General features: G+C 41.1%; 1 long non-coding RNA gene across 1 annotated transcript; it reads right to left on the reverse strand.

The window, feature by feature from the left end:
* Positions 1-675: 675 nt before the first annotated feature.
* On the reverse strand, positions 676-14,362 carry LOC120439177. Its single transcript, XR_005612444.1, has 5 exons — positions 14,306-14,362; positions 10,001-10,174; positions 9,537-9,710; positions 9,106-9,279; positions 676-723 (listed from the first exon to the last, which is right to left on the reverse strand). It is a non-coding gene; the product is annotated as an uncharacterized LOC120439177 (long non-coding RNA).
* Between the last annotated feature and the right edge of the window lie 2,826 nt (positions 14,363-17,188).

The following is a 17,188-nucleotide window of genomic DNA, read 5'->3' on the forward strand; positions in this document are numbered from 1 at the left end:
ATTTCAATTGGGTTTTAAAGCACTTTTACAGCACAGAGTCTGCACTTTTGAGAGTTTTTAATATTTTATTAACCACTGACTCTGGGGACTCTGTCTTACTTGTGCTTTTGGATCTTATAGCAGCTTTTCACACAGTAGATTACAACATTTTAATTTCTCGCCTGGAACATCATGTTGGAATTAAAGGCACTGCCTCGAAGTGGTTCAAGTCATATCTGTCTGACAGAAGTTTTTCTGTCTTACTTGGTAAATTTTGTTCATCCTCCGTCTTCCTCCAATGTGGTGTACCACAAGGATCCATCCTTTGGCCCCTTCTTTTTACCATTTCTTTACTTCCCCTTGGCTATATTTTTTTTTTTTTTTTAAAGTAATGTCTCGTTTCGTTTCTATGCAGATGACTGTCAGATTTATCTACCCCTAAAACACAATGACCCTAACCCCCTCAGGCCTATTTTAGAATGTCTCAAGAATATCAGAGCATGAGTGGCTCTGTTTTGGTCTTTCCTTGGGAGCGGGGGGGGGGTTATCTTTCCTTTTTTTTGTTTTTTGTGTTTTGCTCCAGTTTCCCCTAGACCGGGGTGTTTAGTATATAGCTTATAGTGTATAGTTTATAGAGCACTTCAATCATGTGACAGTTTGAGGATGGTTGAATGAATCACATTAAAAACACACTTACACTTCCTCAGACCTGGTCTCAACCATCGGACTCCAGCAGGCTCCACCCTGAAAAGAGGAGGGGGGTCAGAGCAGCACAGTCTCTTTCAGCATGCACACATGGACATTACATGGCTTTCATACACATACTGTCAGACACTGGTAAAGGAACAGTCCAACATTTTCACAAATAGTGTGTAATAGTGTGGTTACTGTACATGAACCCTGACTTCTAAGTGGGTGCAGCATTTTAATGCCACCTGAAACCTGTTCATGTTCTTTTTTCTTTTTTTTGCCTGTCCCATTTGGTTCTTTAGCCGTCAGAATTGTTGTCTGAAGACCAACAAGGATACCCAATGGATTTATTTTGCCAAATGGATCATCATGGCATTGCTGTATTGGTCCATTTGATCCACCTTTGTTGTTATTATTTATTTTATTTTATTTTCAGTTGTTACAGACGCGACAGACATGACCTGTTCATGTTCTGATTTAACAGCAGATTTCTTCACTTGCACATAGAGACATTTTTGCCACTGTCACATAAACAGTGCGCCATATATTTGTGTATTACATTTTGAAACTATTAAGGGACCAGTTTATTTCCTCAGCAAACACTCTGATCCTCATGTTAGTGCACTGAATCGTTCTGCTGTCAGCTGACGTCACTGAGATTCACCTCTCAGTCACCTTCTGTCCTCTGAAAGTCTGAAAATTCATTTGTCATTAAGATTACTTCCAGTCTGAGTTATTGTCACATTACTGACAACTCAATGAAGACAAACTGGGAAGTAGAAAATCCTTTTACTTATTCTATTCAATCAAAATACAACAATAAATAATAAACTGTGACTGCTGTTGGTTAGCATACAATGTTAAAAATAATCAGCCGTTTCCAGGCCCAAACTCATCTTCAAGTTCCACATTCAAACGAACACTGCAGGATCACTGAGAGTTACAAACTGTCTAAATTCTTTCATCTTTAATAAAATGATCAATGTGGCTGCTCTACCAGGTGTAACAATTAAGTTTAAAATCTAATATACTGCTGCATGGGCTGAGCTGTAGTTACATCGTACGGTTTAAAAGTGAGCTAAAGTGTACTGCAGATTATTAGTGGTAATAAAAACCGGGAGAGGCCGACAGTGGTCACTGCCTATTTTAGGGGCATTATTTTGTTCAGATTAAATAGAACAAGATATAAAGCCTCATAACATGTTAAAAAGATTAAAGCTTTAATAAATGCAGAGTAGTTTGGGCCTGGAAGCAGGGTTCAGGTACGTCATCACGTCACCAGATTTTCACATATTCCAATCAGCACTTCACGATCCTCTGTTGACACAACTCTCCATACAATGGCTCTGCTTTCTTAGCTCATGTAACCATGGTAACTCAACAGCTCCTCTGACACAGCCAATGACAACAGAACAAGGATGAAAAGAGGATGAAATATTAATTTTAAGATGACCTATAAACAGCATGATCTCAGCAGCATTAGCTTATCAGTGTTTCCAGTATTTAAGCTGCCATTTCCAAATGTTAGCTGCTCCTGTTTGCCTCTTTGTCAAAGAAATGATTCACAGCTTTGTTTCTTTCTCAGACACCACATGTTTTCAACCTATCTAAACCTGTTCATCCTTCTGTTAGTGTCACTGACTGTGATTGTGACTGTGGACATACAGCATGAGGAACACGCATTTAACATGGCTGACACTTAGGTACACAGTGGCCACTATTTTAGGTACAGTACACCTGCGGCCAGGGGTTGGAAGTAATGAAGTACAAACACTTTCTTACTATACTTCAGTAGACATTTCAGACATCTACTTCGGCATTTACTTTTACTCCGTACATTTCAAACAAATATCTATACTCCTTACATTTTTAGAACAGGCTAGTTGCTTTTATTTTATTTCACGTCACTGCGAGCCTTTACACATCAAACCGATTTGAGGCTAGACATATTGAGTACATATTGTAAAAAATGTTGCAAAACAAACTAATCTAGACTAAGTGCAATATTTAAAGGTTGTGTAATATTCTGCATTCTGCAGTATGTTTAACATGTTTAACACAGCTCATTTCTATAAGTCAGTGTTGAGTCAGATTGGTCCTTTATGGTTTTCGTGACCTCACCCCAGTGCATTATGGGATATGTCTTGCAGGAAGCTAGACAGTGTTGAAGAGCTTGCTGTAGTCATAGCAGGGTTATTAATAAAAGATACAACTACGCTAGGACCCTTTGTGCATACCAGCAGTAGTTTACAACACAAAATAAGACAGGCTGCATGAAAATCCTCTGCAGGTTAGTGCAGGATAAACAGGTTAGTTTGCTGTATTATGATGGATTTAAAGTAAAGAATAGTGTGTGACTGGTGCACAGTGGCTGTGGTTTCATGGTTACAGTTAGCTTACATCAAGTGTAGCAGAGATTCATATGAGTTTTAGCTGATGATGCTGAGATTCATTTACTGAATTCCACATTCATACCAACTTTATACCATCTAGAAAATAGACAGCATAAACAGTGTACTGTCAGTGTACATGATGGAAATCAGCCAGGACAACTCATCAACCATCTGCTCACATCTGGTTGAATTCAGTACAACTCAATTCAATTCAATTTTATTTATATAGCACCAAATCACAACAAAAGTCACCTCAAGGCGCTTTATATGTTACAGTATATCCTATAATAATAGATACAGAGAAAAACCCAACAATCATATGACCCCCTATGAGCAAGCACTTTGGCGACAGTGGGAAGGAAAAACTCCCTTTTAACAGGAAGAAACCTCCGGCAGAACCAGGCTCAGGGAAGGGCGGTCATCTGCTGCGACCGGTTGGGGTGAGAGAAGGAAAACAGGATAAAGACATGCTGTGGAAGAGAGACAGAGATTAATAACAGATATGATTACAGGGAGTGCAGAATTATTAGGCAAATGAGTATTTTGTCCACATCATCCTCTTCATGCATGTTGTCTTACTCCAAGCTGTATAGGCTCGAAAGCCTACTACCAATTAAGCATATTAGGTGATGTGCATCTCTGTAATGAGAAGGGGTGTGGTCTAATGACATCAACACCCTATATCAGGTGTGCATAATTATTAGGCAACTTCCTTTCCTTTGGCAAAATGGGTCAAAAGAAGGACTTGACAGGCTCAGAAAAGTCAAAAATAGTGAGATATCCTGCAGAGGGATGCAGCAGTCTTAAAATTGCAAAGCTTCTGAAGCGTGATCATCGAACAATCAAGCTTTTCATTCAAAATAGTCAACAGGGTCGCAAGAAGCGTGTGGAAAAACCAAGGCGCAAAATAACTGCCCATGAACTGAGAAAAGTCAAGCGTGCAGCTGCCAAGATGCCACTTGCCACCAGTTTGGCCATATTTCAGAGCTGCAACATCACTGGAGTGCCCAAAAGCACAAGGTGTGCAATACTCAGAGACATGGCCAAGGTAAGAAAGGCTGAAAGACGACCACCACTGAACAAAACACACAAGCTGAAACGTCAAGACTGGGCCAGGAAATATCTCAAGACTGATTTTTCTAAGGTTTTATGGACTGATGAAATGAGAGTGAGTCTTGATGGGCCAGATGGATGGGCCCGTGGCTGGATTGGTAAAGGGCAGAGAGCTCCAGTCCGACTCAGACGCCAGCAAGGTGGAGGTGGAGTACTGGTTTGGGCTGGTATCATCAAAGATGAGCTTGTGGGGCCTTTTCGGGTTGAGGATGGAGTCAAGCTCAACTCCCAGTCCTACTGCCAGTTTCTGGAAGACACCTTCTTCAAGCAGTGGTATAGGAAGAAGTCTGCATCCTTCAAGAAAAACATGATTTTCATGCAGGACAATGCTCCATCACACGCGTCCAAGTACTCCACAGCGTGGCTGGCAAGAAAGGGTATAAAAGAAGAAAAACTAATGACATGGCCTCCTTGTTCACCTGATCTGAACCCCATTGAGAACCTGTGGTCCATCATCAAATGTGAGATTTACAAGGAGGGAAAACAGTACACCTCTCTGAACAGTGTCTGGGAGGCTGTGGTTGCTGCTGCACGCAATGTTGATGGTGAACAGATCAAAACACTGACAGAATCCATGGATGGCAGGCTTTTGAGTGTCCTTGCAAAGAAAGGTGGCTATATTGGTCGCTGATTTGTTTTTGTTTTGTTTTGAATGTCAGAAATGTATATTTGTGAATGTGGAGATGTTATATTGGTTTCACTGGTAAAAATAAATAATTGAAATGGGTATATATTTGTTTTTGTTAAGTTGCCTAATAATTATGCACAGTAATAGTCACCTGCACACACAGATATCCCCTAAAATAGCTCAAACTAAAAACAAACTACAAACTACTTCCAAAAACATTCAGCTTTGATATTAATGAGTTTTTTGGGTTCATTGAGAACATGGTTGTTGTTCAATAATAAAATTATTCCTCAAAAATACAACTTGCCTAATAATTCTGCACTCCCTGTAGTCAAAAGAGCTTGGAAAGAAAAGCGTCTGGACTTCTTTAAGTTGCTTGAAGACGTTTCACCTCTCATCCGAGAAGCTTCTTCAGTTCTAAGGTCCAATGGTGGGGAGTCCCAGATTTAAACCTAGTGGGAGTTTCCCCCCAAAGAGGGACAAAGGACCCCCTGGTGATCCTCTAATCACATGAGCCAAGGTGTGAAATTGGGTGTGGGTCCCAATCAGCCAGGGTTTCGGGTGAGCTCATTGTGAAACCTGGCCCCACCTTGTCATGTGAATTCCTGAGGTCAGATGGCCCAGGATGTGAGTGGGCGTTAAGGCGTCTGGGGAGGGAACTCAAAACTGGATTATAGCTGGCAGACAGTTGGTGTCGTAAACCCCCGCCTCTGTTCAAAGATGGTCGCTCACAGTGGACATAGATGGCTTCTTTCACTCCTCTTTCAAACCATCTGTCCTCTCTGTCCAAAATGTGAACATTGGCATCCTCGAAAGAGTGTCCTTTATCCTTAAGATGCAGATGGACTGCTGAGTCTTGTCCTGTGGAGGTGGCTCTTCTATGTTGTGCCATACGCTTGTGAAGTGGCTGTTTGGTCTCGCCAATGTAGAGGTCTGGGCATTCCTCGCTGCACTGTACAGCATACACCACGTTGTTAAGTTTGTGTTTAGGAGTTTTGTCTTTCAGGTGAACCAGTTTTTGTCTGAGCGTGTTGCTGGGTCTGAAATGCACCGGGATGTCGTGCTTGGAGAAAACTCTCATGAGTTTCTCTGATACACCGCTACATAGGGGATGACAATGTTGTTGCGTCTGTCCTTCTTATCCTCCCTTGCTGATGTCTGATCTTCTTTTTTGCGACTCTTTGCTGACTTTATAAACGCCCAATTAGGATAACCGCATGTTTTGAGTGCTTCCTTTACATGTGTGTGTTCCTTCTTTTTCCCTTCAGGCTTAGAGGGAACATGTTCTACCCGGTGGTGTAGGGTCCTAATTACTCCAAGTTTGTGTTCCAGAGGGTGATGGGAGTCAAAGAGGAGGTACTGGTCCGTGTGTGTGGGCTTCCGGTAAACCTCGATGCTGAGGTTGCCATTCTCTTCAATGTGCACAGCGCAGTCCAGGAAAGGCAAACAGTTATCCTTTGTGTCTTCCCTGGTGAACTTGATGTTTTTATCCACAGCGTTAATGTGCGCAGAGAAGGATTCCACTTCTTGTGTCTTGATTTTGACCCAGGTGTCGTCTACATATCTGTACCAGTGGCTGGGTACTCTTCCTTTGAAAGAGTCAAGAGCGTTCCTTTCCACTTCCTCCATGTAAAGGTTGGCTACAATAGGTGACACGGGGGAGCCTATTGCAGCATAACTAAGGGAGGATTCAGGGTCACCTGATCCAGCCCTAACTATATGCTTTAGTAAATAGGAACGTTTTAAGCCTAATCTTGAAAGTAGAGATAGTGTCTGTCTCCCGAATCCAAACTGGAAGCTGGTTCCACAGAAGAGGGGCCTGAAAACTGAAGGCTCTGCCTCCCATTCCACTTTTAAATACCCTAAGAACAACAAGTAGGCCTGCAGTGCGAGAGCAAAGTGCTCTAATAGGGTGATATGGTACTACAAGGTCATTAAGATAAGATGGGGCCTGATTATTTAAGACCTTGTATGTGAGGAGTAGGATTTTGAATTCGATTCTGGATTTAACAGAAAGCCAATGAAGGGAAGCCAAAACAGGAGAAATATGCTCTCTCTTTCTAGTCCCTGTCAGTACCCTTGCTGCAGCATTTTGGATCAGCTGAAGGCTTTTCAGCGAGTTTTTGGGACATCCTGATAATAATGAATTACAGTAGTCCAGCCTTGAAGTAATAAATGCATGAACTAGTTTTTCAGCGTCACTCTGAGACAGGACATTTCTAACTTTAGAGATTTTGCCCAAATGGAAGAAAGCAGTCTTACATATTTGTTTAATATGTGCGCTGAAGGACATATCCTGGTCAAAAATGACTCCAAGGTTCCTCACAGTGTTACTGGAGGCCAAGGTAATGCCATCCAGAGTAAGAATCTGCTTAGATACCATATTTCTAAGATTTTCAGGGCCGAGTACAATAACCTCAGTTTGATCTGAATTAAGAAGCAGAAAGTTAGCGGCCATCCAGGTCTTTATGTCTTTAAGACATTCCTGCAGTTTAACTAATTGGTGTGTGTTATCTGGCTTCATGGATAGATAGAGCTGGGTGTTATCTGCATAGCAGTGAAAATGTATGCTATGTCTTCTAATGATACCGCCTAGGGGAAGCATGTATAATGTAAATAGAATTGGTCCTAGCACTGAGCCCTGTGGAACTCCATAATTGACCTCAGTGGGTGAAGAGGACTCTCCATTTACATGTACAAATTGGAGTCTATTAGATAGATATGATACAAACCACTGCAGCGCAGTACCTGTAATACCTACAACATGTTCTAATTGCTCTGTCAGAGGCCATATGAAGATCATTTGTAACCTTCACCAAAGCCGTTTCTGTGCTGTGATGAGCTCTGAAACCTGACAGAAACTCTTCAAATAAGCCATTCCTCTGCAGATGATCTGTTAGCTGTTTGACAACTACTCTATCAAGGATTTTTGATATGAAAGGAAGGTTGGAGATTGGCCTATAATTAGCGAAGACGGGTCTAGGGATAGCTTTTTAGTAAAGGTTTAACTACAGCCAGCTTGAAGGCCTGTGGTACATAGCTGATTATCAGAGATAGGTTGATCATATTTAACACTGAAGAATTTGAGCAGTTTTGTAGGAATGGGGTCTACATCCACAGAAAGCAGCAGGTCAGCTGATCACAGCCTGCACACTATGAAAATCTACTGGAGCTCTCAATACAAATTATTGTGACCTATGATTCTTTTCCTCACACTGAGCCACTACAACCAATCTTAGCCTGTTGAATCCACTTTAACCCCTGACTGTGCACATTTTCCCGTTTAGAGGCAAAGTCACCCTCTATAATGTAGCAACAGAAAATAGAAATGTCTTTTATTTTCCATCTTTTTCTTCTGATTCAAGCTGAGTACAATCAGTGTTAAATTGATTTGGTTAAAAGTTGTCATTGTTGTGCTTAAAATTGTAAGCCTTGTCTTGAACTGCATGTTTGGATTTTTTTTGTCTTCCTCCCCTACATTTAGGTGGGATGCTATACCTATAAGTGTTTAACTGCAGGTACATTCCATCTAAAGGTTCTGGTTTCCCTATTTGATAAGTAATGTTTACTTCCTGTTCATTATGGGCTCACCTAGGCTTGCATATGGTGGACCGTTAAAGGAGTTGAGCCATATACGGGTGAGGTCAGATGACCCTTTTATAATAAGGGATGCTGTTAAAACAATTGTAGCCAGGAAGTCACGTATACAGAGACACATACACACACACACACACACACTCACTCACATGCTCGCATGTGCACATACACACACAGTGCCTTACACATCATTTGTTTTACAATCGGGGGGGAGGGGGTGCTTGTGTAACTGCACTGAATAAAGGCTGTGAGGGGATGCTGGTTTTTTGAAGTTGTCTGGCATTAGGTGAGGAGCTTTCAGCTCCAAGGGCCTGATTCTGACCAGGCTTCCCTTGCACCCAAGTTAAAAACCGGTTGATCTCTGAGTGTTTGCTTTGTTCATAGTGATAAGTATCTGAACCAGCGAGCCCTGCGAGTGCAGACCTAACAATTAGAATTAAAATTTAGACTAAAATTTGTATTCCCATCTACTGAGATTATATTACTATATTAATATAGCACAAGGTTCAGTTAGCTTTGAACAAAAATAGGTGTTAGAAATAAGTTACTTTTTTAGTTTCTCACTTTGGGCTAAAATTTAAACATCATGGCTCTGTTTTTTGGTTTTAGATTAACATTAGTATGAGTCAAAGTCTGAAGATACGTTTTATCCATTGAGATAATTCAGTTTTAATTGGTCAACTTTTGAAAAGAATGAATCCTGACCGTAGAATTCCCAATGTACAGTGTGGACTTTCAACTCCAGCAGACAGAAGCTTCACTCCTGAATCCTCCAGGTCATTGTTATTCAGATCCAGCTCTCTCAGGCTTGAGGACTGAGAGCTGAGAACTGAGGACAGAGCTTCACAGCATCTTTCTGACAGGTTACAAACACTTAGTCTGAAAAATAATAAACAAGATAAAAACACTGATGTTAAAGTATATTCTTGGCTACTAGACTCAGCACCATTGAATCTTGTTTCAGGATTGGATGGAAACCTTATTGCCTTATGTTAATTCAAAACTATGACAGTATACTGTGACCTGGACTGAAATACAAAAATACAAACACATACGAATGAAGTTTACTTAAATAGTTACCATTTTTCTTGTTCATTTTATTAATTGTTGGAAAACATAATATCACTTAATCTGACCTGAGAGTTTCGAGTTTACAGTAAGGACTCTTTACTCCAACAGACAGAATCTTCACGCCTGCATCCTGAATGTTGTTGTTACTCAGGTCCAACACTCTCAGACTGGAGTACTGAGAGCTCAGAGCTGAGGACACAGCTTCACAGCTTCTCTCTGAGAGGTTACAGCCACTTAGTCTGAAAAATAATGAACAATAAAAATAACACTGATGTTGAAGTGTATTCATGATGAGTGGGAGAATATTAGTAATATTTATCTTTTCTGGACTGGCATCTGGGAATCCATATTATCTTAAAGCATTTACACACCAAACGTGAAAAATCCATGCAAATACTTTACTGTCAAAAATGTCTTTCAGACTAAAAATAACAAAAAATACAAACACACATTGATAAACTTTGATAAAATTGATTTAACAGGTAGGATTCTTATTGGTTATGAAAAACAGTTTATTACTTGATCTGACCTGAGAGTTTCCAGTTTCCAGTGTGGACTCTTCACTTCAGCAAACAGAATCTTCACGCCTGCATCCTGCAGGTTGTTGTTACTCAGGTCTAGGTCTCTCAGAATAGAGGACTGTGAGCTGAGAAGTGAGGACAGAGCTTCACAGCTTCTCTGTGACAGTTTACAGGAACTTAATCTTTAATAATGAAAATAATAATTTAGATCAGATAAAAGAATGTTGAATTGTTACAAGAACAACATAACTCACAGTTTTATAAATACCATGGTGCCTTTTGGTAAATGGTCAGTATTTGTGTAGCGCTTTACTAGTCCCTAAGGACCCCAAAGCACTTTACACATCCAGTCATCCACCCAGTCACACATTCATTCACACACTGGTGATGGCATCAGTACCTTATACCAAAAAAGTTGATACTGTTCATCTGGACACAGCCTTTTCAGTGGGAGAAACATTTCATCACTCATCCAAGCGACTTCAGTTTTAGCTGACTACACGTTTAGCTAACTTTATAAAGAGTACATTTGCATTTCCATGAGGTTGTAACATTATGGTTGTGTAACCCAGCTTCTTGTTCAATAAATGAGGGAATGACAGATATAAGACTGGACGTGAATTCTTTTCGATAACCCATCTGTTCTTAATGTAGCAACCCTGTCAACACCATATCATTTTGTCATTCAGACTTCCGGAGGTCAAGTTCTTCTCTTAAAGTGACATCCTCCATTAGGCCCCTCCTCGATTAAGAGATGGTCTTTTCCTTTTCATGTAAATAGCCTCTTTGACTTCCCACTCAAACGATCATTCCTCCCTGTCCAGGATGTGTACATCCTCATCATTGAAAGAGTGTCCACTGACCTGTAGGTGCAAATAGACTGCAGAGCCCTGACCTGACGAGTTAGCTCTTCTGTGCTGTGCCATCCACTTAGCTAGAGGTTGTTTGGTTTCCCCAATGTATAATGGCATGGCAATCCTCCTGGCACTTAACAGCGTACACTACTCTGTTTGTGTCGGAGGACCCGATCCTTGGGATGGACCAATTTTTAGCACAGCATGTTTTGGGGTTCAAAAGTCACAGAGACACGGTGTTCAGAGAAAATGTGCCTCAACTGTTCTGATACTCATGAGACATAAGGGATCACTAAGGCTTTTCACTTAGGCAGTGGTTGTCCTTCTCTCCTGGGTCGGCTGGAGCTTTCTTTTGGCGGCTTCCCAGTTTGACAAAAGTCCAGCTAGGATAACCACACTTACTCAGTGCCTTCTTGATGTGATGTTCTTCTGCTTCCCTGGCTGCTGCATCTGTGGGGATGGTTTTCACTCTATGTTGTAGCGTCCTGATAACTCCAAGTTTTTGCTCCAGTGGATGATGAGAGTCAAACCGTAAATACTGATCCATATGCGCAGGTTTACGGTACACATCAGCTTTAAATGTCCCCATTACTGATAGAAATCTCACAGTCTAAGAAGGCTAACCTGCCCCTTTTCATATGCTTCCTGGTGAATTTGATGTGTTGGTCCACCGAGTCAACGAAATCGCAACAAAGTCCAAAGTCTTCTGGATGTGATCAGAGTAGACTTGTAGTCAAGACCGCCTAAACCGAGACCAAGACCAGACCAAGACCAGAGGGTATCGAGACCGAGACAAGACCAAGACGAAGACCAAGTCGAGACGAGACCAAGTCGAGACAGGACCAAGACCAAGACCGACACAAAAAAGTCTTGAAACTGTAGCCAGATGCTGCTTCGTTTACGGGTGTCAGGCATATTTATGTGTTTTTACTTTCGCACAGCCCTGCTCACCGCTGTCTACTATTTCAGTCACTTACTGAGAGCACAGACGCACGCTCCACTTGACTGTCGCGTCTCTCATGCTCTGTTTTTCACACAATGATATTATCCTATATCCTCGCATGTGATTGGCCACAATATGAAGGGATTGGAGCATAGCTGAGCCACTGTGTGAGATCTGAGCAGTGAAAGGAAATTAAGTGAGGGTAGAAATGACTGAAAGATTAATAGGCTCTGTTTTGAGTTTTGTTCAAAAAGAATGACTTCATATAGGAAAAATATATATCTCACATATGCAGGACACCTTAAACTAGTTTTTAATTAAGCAGCAAGGCAGAAAAGTCGGGGCTGTATCAAGACACAGGGACTAAACCCAAATTCAACCAGACCCAGAACTGATCCAGAATTAAAACAGGACTACAACAGTTCAAAATCAGGACTACTTAGGACTTAACCAAAACAGAACCAGATTCAAAACTAGATGATAGTAGCACTAAAAATCATCATATACCTGCACTACACTTATTTTTTAATTCTACCAAAGTACATTATTTAGATTCAGAAAAGTTTATATAACTATTTAGCCTTGTTGTGCAAACAAGCCTGCATAACTTAATAAATATGAATTTGAAAAGTAACAAATGGTATCTAAAAGGTGTCTTTACCATGGACTCTACTAGAAGAGTAGAGCTTCTTAAGCTCAGAATGGAATCGTCTGGAGTTTTCTTATTAATTAACAATAAACTTAATGTATATGTACTCCTAAATTTGCTGAAAGTGATAAAAAAAGACACCTTTCTCTTGTTATTCTGACATTTAACTCATTCAAAAGATATTTAAATATCTATTTATCTAAAACAAAACAGGTTCACTCTAAATTGATGTTTAACAGTAAAAAAAAAAAAAGTTTTTATGTTTTCTCCCTAAAGTGTATGTAAATATCTGGTTTCAACTGTGAATATACTGCTGTGTATTGAAATTCCTCTTGTTTTGCATAGAAATATACTGAACAACATACAAAGCATAATATATAAAATAACATCTACCTGAGTTTTTTCTTTGAAAGAAGCCCCTTATGTCCATTATTGTGTACATCAGTACATAACTGAAACCGATTAAGAGTGCTTTGTTTAGCTGTGGAGGGTAACAACTGAAAATATGAAATAAACACACATGTAAGCTAAGACTCTCTAAAAAAAAACCAGCATTGTTATTCGGCTTTTCATTTCGCCATTTGTTGATTCACTCGAAGAACAAGTAACGTAATATGGGTCGAGTGATCGGTTTGATATCAATCTTTTGTGATGCACCGATTTGCTTCAGTACCTGGTCAAACTTAAGCTTTCCTCTGTCTGCAGCAAACTCACAGGCAGCAGCTTCTCTCCCCTCATTCACATGCGTAAGTGCTGTGCTCAGTTGCCTGGTAGCTGAGCTCGGATCGTACCAAAATTAGGGGGAATTTATGCACAGTCCTAAATTCCCACAATTATCGCTATGTGCTTGAATATTGTGTGTTGTTTTTGTTTTATACAGTTGTCAGTCAGGCATCTAACTATGAAACAAATTACACTCCAAAAGACCCCGGGCTTCTGACAAAATGACCTGGGCTTAAGCCCAGTAAGCCAGCCCCCCGTTCCGCCGATGGTTGACTCCAAATCTCCCGACCACTATGTCGACTTGAGAAAGCAAGACCGAGACAGCGAGACCAAGACAAGACCGAGACCAAAGTCCGTTAAGACCAAGACAAGATGACGACAAAAGTCCGTCGAGACCAAGACGAGACCAAGACCATGTAAAAGTGGTCTCGAGACCAAGACCGGTCTTGAGACATCCAACTCTAGATCAGAGCTGCCTACCATCGGGTTGAGGATTGAGCAGGAAATTTTGTTTTGATTCACTACTACAATGGCTTGCAAAAGTATTCGGCCCCGTTGAACTTTTCCACATTTTGTCACATTACAGCCACAAACATGAATCACTTTTATTGGAATTCGATGTGAAAGACCAACAAAAAGTGGTGTACACGTGACAAGTGGAAAGAAAATCATACATGATTCCAAACATTTTTTACAAATAACTGCAAAGTTTCATATTTTTGTTTGTTTTTAATTTTTTCAATATTTTTAAATATACAGTTATTAAACTCCTAAAGCCAACATATCTTTGCATTTCATTTAGGCTTGATTATGTTTTAATCTTCTGTTTTTAAAGTTAAGAATCCATAGACCTGAGTTCTAGATTCTGGATCAATCAGTGGCAAAAACTGGAGGAAGAGAGTTTGAACAGATCGATGAGGAATTCCATGTTAGCGCACGTTGTTGTACACAGGTTCTGTTGGACGTAGGTTGTTAGATGAAAATTTGGTGAGCACCTTAAAGGTTTAACGATTGTGTGAAAAGTTAATCCAAGTTTCAGTATTGCGGTCTAAAACCTTCTAGGTTCATTTGTATAAGATTTAATGAAATCATATTGCAATGTCACAGGAAATAAATCTGTCATGGCTGAAATGAGCACACTTACAGAGCTTTGTTGGAGGCTTTGACCACTGGCAGCAGCCTCAGAAGAGCCTCCTCTGAAGCAGAGTATTCCTTCAGGTCAAACACATCCAGATCTTTTTCTGATGACAGTAAGATGAAGACCAGAGCTGACCACTGAGCAGGAGACAGTTTATCTGTGGAGAGACTTCCTGATCTCAGGGACTGTTGGATCTCCTCCACTAGAGAATGATCATTCAGTTCATTCAGACAGTGGAACAGATTGATGCTTTTCTCTGCAGACAGATTCTCACTGAGCTTCTTCTTGATGTTCTGGACTGTTTCCTGATTGGTCTGTGAGCTGCTTCCTGTCTGTGTCAGCAGACCTCGTAGGAGAGTCTGATTGGTTTGCAGTAAAAGACCCAGGAGGAAGCGGAGGAACAAGTCTAGGTGTCCATTTGGACTCTCTAAGGCCTTGTTCACAGCACTCTGGTGGAGAGATTGTAGTTTTGCTTTGTTAAATAATTTTGAGAATATGGAAGTTCTTTTTCTTCTAGCATATTGAGTCCAGAGTTGATGAAGTTCAGATGGACATGAAGAGCAGCCAGAAACTCCTGAACACTCAGATGGATGAAGCAGAACACCTTGTCCTGGTACAGTCCTCTCTCCTCTTTAAAGATCTGTGTGAACACTCCTGAGTACACTGAGGCTGCTCTGATATCGATGCCACACTCTGTCAGGTCTGATTCATAGAAGATCAGGTTTCCTTTCTGCAGCTGATCAAAAGCCAGTTTTCCCAGAGACTCAATCATCTTCCTGCTCTCTGGACTCCAGTGTGGATCTGTCTCAGCTCCTCCATCATACTTGACCTTCTTCACTTTGGCCTGAACCACCAGGAAGTGGATGTACATCTCAGTCAGGGTCTTGGGCAGCAGTCCTCCTCTCTGGTTTCCAGCACATCCTCCAGAACTGTAGCAGTGATCCAGCAGAAGACTGGGATGTGGCACATGATGTGGAGGCTTGAGCTTTCTTGATGTGGGAGATGATCCTGCTGGCCTGCTCCTCATCTCTGAATCTCTTCCTGAAGTACTCCTCCTTCTGTGGGTCAGTGAACCCTCTGACCTCTGTCACCATGCCAACACAGACAGGAGGGATCTGATTGGCTGCTGCAGGTCGTGTGGTTATCCAGAGACGAGCAGAGGGAAGCAGTTTCCCCCTGATGAGGTTTATCAGCAGCACATCCACTGAGGTGGACTTTCTAGGGTCAGTTAGGATTTTAGTTTTATGGAAGTCCAGAGGAAGTCGACACTCATCCAGACCATCAAAGATGAACACAACCTGGAAGTCTTCAAAGCTGCAGATTCCTGCTTCTTTGGTTTCAGTAAAGAAGTGATGAACAAGTTCCACCAAGCTGAACTTTTCCTCTTTCAGCACATTCAGCTCTCTGAAAGTGAATGGAAATATGAACTGGATGTCCTGGTTGGCTTTGTCTTCAGCCCAGTCCAGGCTGTATTTCTGTGTTAAGACTGTTTTCCCAATGCCAGCCACTCCCTTTGTCAGCACAGTTCTGATTGGTTCATCTCTTCCAGGTAAGGCTTTAAAAATGTCTTCTTGTCTGATTGTTGTTTCTGGTCTGTCTGGTTTCCTGTATGCTGTTTCAATCTGTCTGACCTCATGTTCATCATTGACCTCTGCAGTCCCTCCCTCTGTGATGTAGAGCTCTGTGTAGATCTGATTCAGAAGGGTTGGGTTTCCTGCTTTAGCGATGCCCTCAAACACACACTCAAACTTCTTCTTCAGTGCAGATTTAAGTTTACGATGACAAATGGCAGCTTGAAGTTCTGAATAACAATGATAAAAATACAACATCAACAATCACATGAAAATTTCAATCCTGTTAAAAAATGACTATGTAGAATTTATGTCTTGATGCATGCTCAATTATCCAGGTAAGTAAATCTCCAAAAGTTGATTCTGTTCATTTGGACGTAGCGTTTTGTGGGAGAAACGTTTCGTCACTCATCCAAGTAACTTCTTCAGTCTCAGCTGACTGCAGGTTTCCCCAATCTTATAAACAGTACATTTGCATAATGACATGATATAGCAGTCAGAACATGCTATATCATATTTAGGTAACTAGCGAAGCGGTTTCAGTCATTATGCAAATGCACTGTTTATAAGATTGGGGAAACCTGCAGTCAGCTGAGACTGAAGAAGTCACTTGGATGAGTGACGAAACGTTTCTCCCACTGAAAACGCTACGTCCAGATGAACAGAATCAACTTTTGGAGATATGTAGAATTTAATTGATGGCTTGTGACATTTGTATAATGATTTCATTCATCCAGCAGCTTAAATCTTCATAGAAATCCTCTTACTGCTCTGCAGACGGTCAGCCAGCTCCTCCTGCTTCATTCTCCTCAGGAAGTCCAGTGTGATTTTCACAAATGCCTCTCTGCTTCTTCCCTTCTGTTCATCACCCTCCCTCTGACTGTCTAAGCATTCTGGGTAATCTGGACGCAGAACATTCTGAATCTTCTTTAGCTCGTTCTTCACAAAAGTGATGATGTTGTCCTCCAGCAGCTGCAACAGAATATTTTATGAATGAGCCAATCAGACTGAAATCATGGAGCCAAACATCAATCCATGTTGGACACATTGACAATCCACTGGTCTACAAAGAACAGCATGGAGATGACTGTAAACAGAATAGATGTAAAAGTAGTTGTTGCACACGTACAGACCGTAAATACGGAGTCCAGGTGTGTTTGATGCTGCTGGGTAGACTGACCACTGGAAACCTCTGAGCTCTCCTGGTCATCTCTGTGGAGGAATCATGAAAAATTCGTTCAAGCACAGGGTAAAGATCCAGTAGTGTCTGCTCAGATAATGTAATCTAAATCAAGTTTGTCAAGCTTTAATCTGTATC

The sequence above is a fragment of the Oreochromis aureus genome, linkage group 3, assembly GCF_013358895.1.
Source record: "Oreochromis aureus strain Israel breed Guangdong linkage group 3, ZZ_aureus, whole genome shotgun sequence".
In the NCBI taxonomy this organism is placed as follows: Eukaryota; Metazoa; Chordata; class Actinopteri; order Cichliformes; family Cichlidae; genus Oreochromis; species Oreochromis aureus.